The sequence below is a fragment of the Athene noctua genome, chromosome 1 (genome assembly GCF_965140245.1).
Source record: "Athene noctua chromosome 1, bAthNoc1.hap1.1, whole genome shotgun sequence".
NCBI lineage: Eukaryota > Metazoa > Chordata > Aves > Strigiformes > Strigidae > Athene > Athene noctua.
In genome coordinates, this window is record NC_134037.1 from 166,895,259 (window position 1) to 166,903,662 (window position 8,404).

Here is an 8,404-nt window from a genome sequence, read left to right on the forward strand (position 1 = left end):
AAGTGGAATTTGTGTCTGTGAAATACCGAGCCCGGCTGAGGCCGTGGTTCGTTTCCACACATCAGGCAATTTGCACCAGTTTGAAATAGGAAAAGATCAGGAAAAACAAAACAAAAAAACCAAGAGGGACAACAGCATAAAGAGACTCCAGAGAGGAAAGGAGAGTTTATATATGATTTCAGCCTGACCCACAGTCACTGTGCTCTTCCAGGGGTCAGACCCAAGTATCCCAGACGATACTTTGGAGTTGCTGTCCTGCTCAAGGTGGAAGGTCAGGCTCCTGAAGCAGACCCCCTCCCATTCTGCAAGTCCTGTCCCGGGGGGCCACACGTAGGGCTGCCCCATCGCCTCTGCCAGGTCCCCAGAGCATTGTATTGTTTTGGAATCCATCCAACACCACGGGCACATGATTTGCCAAAAACAAACCTCTGAAGCGCTACATTTGATCTGTTAATTTCCCTATTGATTTTCTCCTGTTTCAAAGGTGGCCGCTAAGGCAGCCTTTGTGCTGTTTCAGGAAAATGGGCCTTGGGACTTGGGCTGCCTGGTCAGGCTTTAATCTCCCTTTTGGACATTTTTCTACCATTTACTGTAACATTTCTTAACTTCCAGGTACTTCCCAACACTTGAACACAAACAAAGCAGTGCCAGGGAGAGGGACACAAGCAGTGGGACAGTGGGACAATCTCTCCACCCTCCACAAAAGAGGGACCCGCAGAGCAGGCAGGGCCAGCCACAGCCCCCCTGGTGCTCTGCAGCATCCCTTTTTCCATGGGAAAACCACCAAGGAATTCTTTCTGTTCATCACCAGAAAAGGTGTTCAGTGCATTTCTTCAGTCTTTGACAGAACTGGGCATTCACGTCTTTGATTATCATATAGGAGTTTGTTTTGTGCTCCTTTCTTTGATAAAGTTCAAAGCGAGAACTTTTAACTTCTATGGTTGTGTTTTGAAGGCAATTTATTTGTTGAAAAGTATTTTGAACCATGTGGGAGGGATTTTGGTCTATAAGGGAAAAAATGATAAAGCTCATTGTCCTGCTGTTTATGGACTTCATTGATGTCCATCCCTATTTAATATACTGGTGACACTTCTCATTGAATGTTATGATTTGTAAACTGGACATTTTGTATATCCTTCATTTCACAAGATGTCAAGCTGCAGGCAGAAGAGGACTGGGTTCCAGCACTCAGCAGTTCATATGATGCCTTTTACCTCCATCACTGGGATAAAACATCAGACTTAAAAATCCAGTTTTATCCTTATGTGCAATGTTGACAGTGCTCCCAAAGGCCCATCATGATGCCTGGTGCACTGAAGTCATTGGCAATTTTTCCCTCAGCTTTCTTCTCATGGTGCAGGGCATGAGATTGGCTGAAATGTCCATACATGAGAGGAAAGCAGTCATCCCAAGGGGGAGGACCGCACTGCTTTCCAGCCTCTGTCAAGTTCTCAATAGGTTGTTGGCCCATTGTGTGAGTCAGGTGAAACAGCTGATAACATTCATCCCTCCTGCTTCTTACTGGACATTAATTAAGTCCTTATCTGTCATCTGTCACCTCTTGGGCCCATTCCCAACTGCATGCACAAAGGCAAATCTGCGACGGAGTTTTTGCTGAGGAAAAAGCATTTGATTGGAATCTTAAAACAAACACACTGAAAGAAAGAAGCTTCTTGATTTCTGCCAGCGGATTACTTTAAGGTCTTTAATATATTTATATAGCAAAGCCTTGAAAATTATCTGGGGTTTCATGTGAATGTGTTTCGTTTCCTGAGACCAGCACCTCCCTAGACCTTTTGGTAACTTGGCATAGGGCACCCAAGCTCTGAGAGTGCCCATGGTCAGAAGGGGCTTGGAGGGCTTCTTCCTCCTCTCCACCCTCCGTGTCCTCCCTCACCACCCTCCTCCAGTCCCACAGGGCTTTTAGATGAACTGTGGTGCTCTCATTTTCTTCCCAGCAAGCACATGGAGAAGCCAACATGGCTGGTACAGACCTTCTTGCTATAGGTCAGTAACTGCAACTTTTTATTCTGATATTGCAGAACTTTTAAAGGATGTGAGTATGTTTTTCTTTTTCTTTTCACTTAAAAACACACAACCAACAGTACAACTTAGTTTTTCATCCTAAAGGGAGTTTTTTTGTCCTAAAGGGAATTTCCTTTTGTGGTAACTGTTAGAATGAGTGCTGACCTGAGAAATCTGTCCTTGGGCCAACTGCTTTGGAGCCACTGCATGTAAGCCCATAAAATGAATCTCAAGTTTTGAGTGCTCCCTAAAATAAATCATCATAAAAGAGAAAAAAATCAGAGGCAAAGGAGGGGGGAGTCTTCAGCAATTTTGCTCCTTCCAGCTGTGGAAGAGGCGCTCAGCAGAAGGAGAGACTCATGAGCAGGGATAGTCTGACGCCACTTAGGTGCCATGCCACTCACTCACTGCAATACTGGTTTTTATGAGAGTATTTCTAGAAACAATATCAATGAGCAGTACTATCTTCCCTTATCACTAGGCTTACTGTTTGCCTTGCTTCAACAGCGGTCACAGATGCCCTGCTATATCCTTTTTGTTTCATCATTTTTTGAGGTACATGGAAGGTGGAGTGGAGAACAGGCAGCACAGGTGCCTGCTCTCCCCCATGGTATGGCCTGTAGGACCACAATGTTTAAAGGGTGTATTTTTCAGGGTGTACTTCCCATGGGGATCATAGACCATGTTGTGCGGCTGCTCTACCATTGCAAGTTATACAGGTGGTTCGTGTATGGCACCAAAACAGTCTGTGTGTGTGTATACACACAGAGTACCTGCACAGTAGGCAGCTGCTGTGACTATCTGCCAGATACTGTCCTGTAGACCCTTGTGTTTTCGATAGGCACATTCCTTCATGATGCTTGTCCTTGCAAGGCATGGTACAATGATGAGCTTCCCGACTGCTCCTCTTAAAATCTACAGAAAATTGAATAAAGATAAATAAAATAGGGGGCTGGATTTGGAGCTGCAGGTTTCTGCCTGCAGCAGGGATCCTGGGCTAATGGCAGAAATCATTCCAGTCCTCCCCAATTTCAGGTGTAAATTAGAGTTTCCTGGAGATTGAAAAAATTGTAATAAAATCTTCAAGCGATGTTGCAGTCAATTCCTAATGGTCCTTCCTGTTCTGAGCCTGCACTCATTTATTTCTGTGCCGAACATATGGGAATGGGAATTTCAAGAGGCCAGCAAGGTTGTTGGGATTGTGCAGGAGTGTGCATTTTAACAGAAGCAAAAATACCAGGAGAGGTTCCCAGTAAGATTTGCAGCTCAGTGTCTGTAACAAGCATCATGGTGTTGGATTTGTATTGTATTCCCTAGCAGAGGTTATTCTGTAGCCCATGTAGGAAATCCCCATGTTTTTGAAGCTTAAATGTCAATATTTTGAGTGTGTAGGGGGGGTGTCTAAGCATGTTATTTTTAGATTTGTCTGTTGTAAAACATGCTCCAAGGTTTTTTTTTCGCACAAAGCAAGCAGGAGCTGTGCTGCAGCTTGGAGGTGTCCGTGCAGAACAGTGCGACCTGTGCCACTTGCTTGGGTCACCCTTGTTGGGCACAGACTGGGGCTGTTTTCCCTTTTTCTTTCAGGGAGGCCCCTATTTCAGAAACAATCAGCCAAGTAATGCTTCTCAGGGAACGTTAAAAAATACCACATCTGGGAAAACACAGACAGACCTAACTATAGCACGTTGAGACTAAAGCTTGAGACTGTGCGTGTTGTTAAACACAGGCTGAAATATGGGACAGGTGAGATTTTCGGAAAAATTTAAACATTTATATAGGTGAGCCCCTGGAGTCCAGCCAAAGGTTTTGCAAAGCTCCAGTTGCATGGTTGCCTGGCTGACTTTTGCAAGCCACACTACAGAGAAACCTGTTGCATAAAAACATCAGCTCTCCAAACAGGAGCAGATATGTGTCACTAGGGAAAACAGGGGAGTCACAGAGTCAGAAGATATTAGATACAGAGAGTAATTCCATGACCCTCATGTACATCTAATTCATATGTAGGCTACTGCAGCGGGCAGTGTTCCACTGCACTTCTTGTCTCTCCAAGCTGCTAAACTCACCCTCAATGGGACCAAAATCTGAATGGGTCTGAAGAAGGAACTGCAGAAAGAGAAAGAAGCTTTGAGCTGTAAATTAAAATTTTAAAAAAGAAGAAATTAGTAGGGATAAGAGGTACTATAAGGTTTCTGATGACCCATTGTGTAAGATGTGTTGATTCATGCTTGGGAGCAGTGAGCCAACCCTGGCATTTCTGGTGTAAATGAGGGAGAGGGCCCTTAGCCTCCCACATATTTTAACTAGATGACTTAGCACACGAAAGCCCTTAGATCGGGATAGTATCTGCCTATCTACCAAATAACACTGGGTCCAAAAAATAATCAGAGAAATCCCTACATTTTAATTCTGGGAATGGACAGTTCAGAGTAACCACTGAGATCCACCACTTCAGTAAACATACCTGCCTGAGATATACTAACACAGGCGTCAAAACAAACTTTAGCCAGGTATGTATAGACTCCTTCAGGGGAATTTTGTAAGAGAATATGTCATTTCTACAAACCATACACAGTGTTGGAGGAGGGCTTTTGTCACATTTCTGTGGCCAACGTCCTTGCACAAGATAAAATGAAAAAATAATTACCTGAAGTTAATCAAATATATAACTCAGAGCTGTGTCAGATCTAAAAGCCTGCATTTCACATCCGACACATTGCAAAAAGTTTTGGCTGTAATTGCAAAACTCAGTGCCAATTTAGAAATACAGATCCGAGCTTATTAATTTTTCTAATGCTTCTGGGTTCTCCAAGCAACCTGCCATACCTGCATTGCCAGCATTCATCTTTTTTTTTTGTGAATACCAGAGCAACACCAGAAAATGCTTATCATTCCTGAGGTGAGGTGGGGAATAGCTTGTGGAGAAAAGGATACACTGGCTGTAACCAGCAAGGTAGGGGAAGATACATTTTTGTTTCTTTTCTAGACCCCATCAGTTTTGCAGTGGCCCAGAAAGGGGAAGAAACTCTTGAATTGGACCTGAGAAATGCAGAAGATCTGGTTCAAGACGTGGCCATTGGAAGGTCTCTTTATGATAGTGGTTGTGATGCATTCCAGTTTACCATGCCCCAACCAATAAAGAAGCCCAAATCCTGATCTATTACTTTCTAAAAAGGGAAATATAAACCAAGGAGACTTATTGAATGGAACTTAAAAGAAGAGTGAAATGGGTGACATGTTTGCAAACAGCAGGGCGCTATTTAAAGACACAATATGAAAGACTCAGAGCAAATATTTACCATCAAACAAAAATATATGAAAAGGATGTCCTCAGGCACAGGTATAGACCCAGAATAATTAAATGGAAGAGTAAAGGAAGCTACTAGAAGAAAAAATATTTTTTTGCAAAACCAAATGAAGAAAACAGAAAAAAACCAACCTGACCACAGGAAAGTAAAATCATAAAGAGGTAAACAATAACTTTTTCTAAGATAGGAGACAAAGGTCAGCAATCACAAGGAGGAGGAGAGGATATTTGTTGTTCAAAATATTCATAAATGATCAGGAAAATTTGGTGAATAATGAGGTGATTAATATGCTGATGATTCAGAAATATTTCTTCATATTTTTCAAAAGTAACTGAACAGTTGCAGAAATATCTTACAAGAATGACTGGTTGATAAATGACAAATGAAAGGCAAAGGGGGTAGGTGCAAAGTAAAGTGCATCAAGAGAGTAACCTAATTATATGAACACAAAGATGGGCTGCAAATTAGCTGTTGTCACTCACATAGCTTAGCATCACTGTGGATATGCCAAATGAATATTTAAAGTGTCAAAAAGGCAAAATGAGTTTTAGTAGTTATTAGGAAAGGGACCGAGTATAAAGTGGCAAGCATGTTTTGATACTGACGCAATCCCTGCAGTTCCCATGCCTGCATTCCGGTTGCCCCAATTTAAAAAGGAGAAAGTGTAATTAGAAGAGATGCTGAGAAAAGCCCTCTGGCTCATGGAAGGAATGAGCTATGACAAAACATTTTGAAGAGTGTAAGGATCTTAGAAACTGCCACAGGACAGATAGGGAAGTTTTCTCCTGGATTAAAAACAGGGTAACAAGTAGAGGGTGTGAACCAGTGGATGGTTTTCACTGTGGGCAGAGGTCACAAGAAAGATCCTGCAGAGAGTTTTGCTGGGACCTTTGCTGTTTAGCAAACTCATAAACCATCTGGAAGAGGAGGTGAGAGGGTAAAATTTGTTGATGACACAATATTTCTGTAGTAGTAAAGATATGAGCCAATTGCTCAGATGGATTGTGCAAAACTGAATGACTGCAGAATAAGATGGCAGGTGATTCTTCATGTCTGTAAATATGAAGTGATGCACACCTGGGAAAGGAGAAATCCTACCTTTTCAGATAAAATGATGGGCCCTGAGCAGTATCCCTGGGGTACACGCAAGTGCGGTGTGAGTGTGACATAAGCATATGGAGGATAACAGACAGTTTTATGAAAACACCAGCTCAGTGCTTAGCAACCATGAGAAAAGCAGATGGCAGGTTAACAATTACTAGGCAAGGCATAGAGAATCACACAAAATCACGTTGTTATGTCATTTTATAAACCCACAGTGCGTCCACTTCTTCATGCTGTGTTCTCTATCTCCATCCCGTAAAACATCCCGTGTTGGGGGTGGTGGTGTGGGACAGCATCCACACCAGGAACGACTGCAATCAGTAGGTATCTCCAGGCTATGAGCTCCATAAAGGTCACAGGAGGAAAAGCTCACTGTCTCATCTAATACAAAAGTCTGATTGGCAGGTTAGAAGCATGTGAAGGAAGATGGTTCTTCACTGAGCATGTGGGTAAAGTGCAGTTCAGCTGTGGAGGTCCCTTCTGCAGGATGTTGTGGATGCTAAACTTCACACAGGTCTGAAAAGCAATCAATTTAACTCATTGAAGAAAAATTGTTTGGGGCTACTAAATCCCCAAACTTTACATCTATCTCAGGAAATGTCTAAGCTGCAAATCACTGGAGGTTGGAAGCATATCACTGCCCATGGCTAGCTGGACTTTAGCTAATGTCACTCATCATTTCTCAGAATACAACAACCAGAAGGCTATTCAATAAAATGATGAGGCAGGGGTTGTAAATGAGAAGAATATGGTATATGACTGCATTCTCTCTACTTTTTGAGGTTTCCCTGTAAGCACCTGTAACTGACCATGCATGGCCTGGGGAACTGGGCTGGGCATGGATTTAGCTTAGTCTGGCCAATTCTATCATTTTGTCATTGCATCTTTTGATTTTCATCAATTTTTAGGAGCATCTTTTCAAACTCTCCTGAATTGATGAGTTTAATCACCTGGTAAAAGTTTTGAGCTCAAAACCAAGATAATCAAGTTTGTCTTTAATACTAAATCTGGTAAAAATGTCCCAGTTTGGAGAATGGAAAATGCTGTGATGAGTGGAGTTTCTGAAACACATCAAAAGCCATAGCAAACCTATCCACATGGATTATTTGCAATTACCAGAACAAAGACCCAAATCTAGCAGTGCTTGTGAAGTGGGAAGGGTTTCTGGGTCAGTTGCCTCCCACAGTGACTGGTGGGAGGGAGAGAGGGATGCTTGTAGTTGCAGCAACGTTGCATTGTCTGCAGTGCAGCCAGCAAGGGGTACAAGCAATCCAACACCTGCACCGAGGACAGAGGACGGGGAGGCACTGAGACTGGTTGGCAGCTCCAAACACTGATGTGCTGAGGGCAGTGGCATTGAACAGCTGATAAATATTGCCCATGTTGTATCATTTTAGCATAATTCATTCATTAGTGTCAGGGCAAGTGGTGACATAAATAGGAGAACACAGAGGTTAACAGCCATTATTCCTGCAAGATAAAGGTAAATATTCCCCTTTTAGTTTTCTTGCAGCTTCTTAGAGCAGATTATGAATCCTGGTTTTCACCTTATATGTCAAGGACTGAATATTATTCAGGACACATGAGGAAAAAAAAAAAAATCCATAGTTCTCATTTGCTACTACAGGAACAGTGGGTGATAAAAACTTTGAAAACCAGGCAATGCAGGCAAAGGGCTGTAAGGTTATTTCTGGCACAAATAGCTAAAGAGATAAATACAAATGAGAAATTCCTGAAATAGAAGAAGCAGGAAACCTAGGAAATAATAAGTGAGCCTAAGACTTAATGTAGCAAAAAGATACTGCCTAAACTGCTGTCTCCAAATAACAGTGAGGACTGGAGAAGGCTCAGAGGGAGGTACAACGTGACAGGATCTGTAAAAAAATTAGAGGGCAGAAAGAGACCTGGCCTGGCTCAGCTAAGCCGCTAGCAAAAATTACCTACAGTGGTGGCAGAGTGGAGTCAAGACA